This window comes from Anolis carolinensis, chromosome 2 (assembly GCF_035594765.1).
Source record: "Anolis carolinensis isolate JA03-04 chromosome 2, rAnoCar3.1.pri, whole genome shotgun sequence".
Lineage (NCBI taxonomy): Eukaryota > Metazoa > Chordata > Lepidosauria > Squamata > Dactyloidae > Anolis > Anolis carolinensis.
In genome coordinates this window covers 6,619,626-6,623,904 of record NC_085842.1, presented here as the reverse complement: position 1 = coordinate 6,623,904, position 4,279 = coordinate 6,619,626, and positions in this window count along the sequence as shown.

The following is a 4,279-nucleotide window of genomic DNA, read 5'->3' as shown; positions in this document are numbered from 1 at the left end:
CTACGAATCAGCCGTCAAGGATGCTAAAAAATCTTACAATTCCTCCTTAATAGCCTCTGCTAGATCGCGCCCAGCTCAAGTATTCAAAATCGTTCGTGCTTTGACCAGTCCGGCTCCCTTAGTCCAAAACCCAGCAACCACGGCTCTTACAGCAGAGGCATTCCAGAAGTTTTTCACTGATAAAATCACCGTGCTTCGGCAGGAACTGCCCCCTACAGCTGATACCTTAAGTGAGCTTGAGACTTTGTGGCCGCTTAGTGGGCCTATCTTTGACCGATTTAATCCGCTAGACAAGGAAGATGTCGCTAGAATCCTGGCTGTTGCAAAACCAACCACCTATTCCCTTGATCCGTGTCCCTCCTGGCTGGTGAAGAGCTGCCTGGAAGATCTACTCGATCCATTGAGTAATATAATCAATGGCTCTCTTGAACAGGGGGTCTTCCCGGACATCCTAAAAGAGGCAAGGGTTCGTCCCTTGCTAAAGAAGCCTAGCTTGGATCCCATGACCCTTGCCAACTATCATCCTGTCTCCAACCTCCCATTCTTGGGTAAGATGATAGAGCGGGCTGTGCTGGGACAATTGCAACAATTTCTGGATGATACAGCCGGCCTGGACCCTTTCCAGTCAGGCTTCCGCCCCGGCCATGGGACGGAGACAGCCCTGGTTGCCATTACAGATGAACTTCGTCGCCAGTCTGATAGCGGCGGATCAGCACTATTGGTACTTCTCGACCTTACCGCAGTGTTTGACACCGTTGACTACGATCTAATGATTCACCGTCTCGCCATGTCCGGAGTTCGCAGTCAGGCCCTCAATTGGTTCAACTCATTTCTGCGAAACCGGAGCCAATGCGTGGAGTATATGGGTCAAGTCTCCGACAGATCTCCCCTCCTATGTGGGGTACCCCAAGGTGCAATTCTCTCCCCTCTTCTCTTCAACATCTACGTTAGACCCCTTGCTAGCTTGGTTCGGAGTTTTGGCCTAGACTGCTATCAATATGCGGACGACACCCAACTCCTTCTGCGCCTGGAGCCTGGAGCAACGTCAATACCAGAAAATTTCACCTTATGTCTGGAGGCTCTGTCGAACTGGCTACGTGCTAGTAGACTGAAGGTGAACCCGGCAAAGACTGAGATTCTCTGGCATGGCCGCTCGACTGGTCTGACCCACTTGCTACCCACCTTCGATAGTGCTGTCCTATCTCCTTCGCCTACTGTTAAGAGCCTGGGTGTCGTTTTAGATTCGCAGCTGACAATGGAAGCTCAGGTCGCTGCTGCCAGCAAACAGGCCTTTTTCCATCTACGACAAGCGAGGCAACTGGCACCCTATCTATCTGATGAGGCTCTGGCAACAGTCATCCATGCCACGGTCACATCTAGGCTGGACTATTGCAACGCCCTGTATGTTGGCCTTCCGATGTCCACGACCCGGAAGCTCCGTATTGTTCAAAATGCGGCAGCCAGGCTACTCACAAGAACACCCATGAAATGCCACATAACACCAGTGCTGCAGCATCTGCATTGGCTTCCAACTGATTACCATGGTCGATATAAAATGCTAGTCCTGACTTTTAAAACTCTTTACGGCCAGGGCCCATCGTATCTTAGGGACCGTCTCTCCTTCTCCCATCATTGGAGGTCGCAACGACCATCCCAACGAGACTTACTCTATGTACCGGGTCCTAGAGAAGTGCACTTGGAAAGGACCAGGCGCAGAGCTTTTTCTGTTTCTGCCCCTGCCTTATGGAATGCCTTGCCGCCCCATATGAGAGCCATGCGTGAGTTGGGGCCTTTTACCCTAGCACTCAAGACATGGCTCTTTACTAGAGCTTTTAATCTATTTTAATATTTTTTAATCAATATTTGCATGTATGTATTTTGATCCTTTACAATTTTATCTTGTAAATCGCCTAGAGCATCGTGGATGGAGGGCGATTAATAAGTATTTAAATGATGATGATGATGATGATGATGATGTTTGGCTATGTTTAAAGTGGGTAAGTATTATAGTTAACAATACATGGGGGAAGGTAACCGGCTCAGCATTCTGAGGCAGTTACCATAGCAACGGGGGTGGAGCCAACCGCGGTTTGGAGGGAATGTTTAAAAAAACAGTTTAGTCTGTGATTTTTAGTCACAGGGGAAGGACTGGTTCCAAGTTAGGAAAAACCAAGGAAACTCAGGTCTCTAGTTGTGTCAAATTAAGCAAGTTGGGTGACTTGTTTATATTTACTGTAGAGTCTGAGTAGTAAGGGGAAGTAATCCCGGTTAGATCCAAAGTGATCAGGTTTAGACTGCTCAAGGGAAAGGAGCAAGTATTTTGAAAGTGTATTCCTCAAAAGTTACATTTGCAACAGATTAAGAAAGTTTAACTCTGAGAAACAAATTGTAACCACTAAGCTCTGTACCTGAATAAGCTTGTTATCTTTCAACATCCAAGCCTTTGTCACACATATCCTAAACTTAAGTAATGCTACCATCTAAAGTGAATAAAAAGATTCCTCCTCTACCCCACATCTTCACAGGGAAGAACTGACCTTGACATTTGGGAGATGTAGCTGCTGGGATTTATAGTTCACTTACAATCAAAGAGCACTCTGAACCCCAACATCGATGGATCTGGACCTAACTTGGCATGTTGAAGCCTCATTACCAAGAGAAAATACTGGAGGGGCTTGGGGAGAATTGTTCTTGATTTAAGGGAGTTGTAGTTCACCTACATCCAGAGAGCACCCTGTTTTCCCAAACAATGATGGATCTGGACCAAACTTGGCAGGTATAGCCAATATGCCCAAATTTGAATACTGGTGGGGTTTGAAGGGAATTGACCTTGACACTTGGGAGATGTAGTTGCTGGGATTTGTCGTTTGCCTACAATCAAAGAACACTCTGAACCCGACCAATGATAGACCTGGACCACACTTGGCACAACAGAAAATACTGGAGGAGTTTGGGGGAAATTGACCTTGATTTCTGGGAGTTGTAATTCAACTACAACTCCCAAATGTAAGGAAGAACAAGGAGGCGATAGGGCCACTGCAAGGAGAAGATGGGGTGATAGTGACAAGGGACAGGGAAAAGGCAGAACTACTTTGCGTTTGCGTCGGTCTTCTCACAAAAAGAAAGCCATCTTCAACCTCAGCAACATGGAATGGACGAAGGATTGGGGGAAATCCAACCCCAAATAGGGAAACAAGTTGTCCAGGAACACTTGGCCTCTCTAAACGAATTCAAGTCCCCAGGGCCAGATCAGCTACATCCAAGAGTACTGAAGCAACTAGCTGAGGTTATTTCAGAACCACTGGCAATTATCTTCGAGAGTTCTTGGAGAACGGGAGAAGTCCCAGCAGATTGGAGGAGGGCGAATGTGGTCCCTATCTTCAAGAAGGGAAAAAAGAACGACCCAAACAATTACCGTCCGGTCAGCCTCACATCGATACCAGGCAAGATCCTGGAAAAGATCATTAAGGAAGTGGTCTGCGAACACTTAGAAACAAATGCGGTCATTGCTAATAGTCAACACGGATTTACCAAAAACAAGTCATGCCAGACTAATCTGATCTCTTTTTTCGATAGAGTTACGAGTTGGGTCGATACAGGGAATGCTGTGGATGTAGCGTACCTGGATTTCAGTAAGGCCTTCGACAAAGTCCCCCACGATCTTCTGGCAAATAAACTAGTAAAATGTTGGCTAGACAACATTGGTTAGGTGGATCTGTAATTGGCTAAGCGAATGAACCCAAAGGGTGCTCATGAGTGGAGTGCCACAGGGCTCCGTCCTGGGCCTGGTTCTGTTTAACATCTTTATTAACGACTTAGACGAAGGGTTAGAAGGCACGATCATCAAGTTTGCAGACGACACCAAACTGGGAGGGATAGCTAACACTCCAGAAGACAGGAGCAGAATTCAAAACGATCTTGACAGACTAGAGAGATGGGCCGAAACTAACAAAATGAAGTTCAACAGGGACAAATGCAAGATACTTCACTTCGGCAGAAAAAATGGAAATCAAAGATACAGAATGGGGGACAATGCCTGGCTCGACAGCAGTACGTGTGAAAAAGATCTTGGAGTCCTTGTAGATAACAAGTTAAACATGAGCCAACAATGTGATGCGGCTGCTAAGAAAGCCAATGGGATTCTGGCCTGCATCAATAGGGGAATAGCGTCTAGATCCAGGGAAGTTATGCTCCCCCTCTATTCTGCCTTGGTCAGACCACACCTGGAATACTGTGTCCAATTTTGGGCACCACAGTTGAAGGGAGATGTTGACAAGCT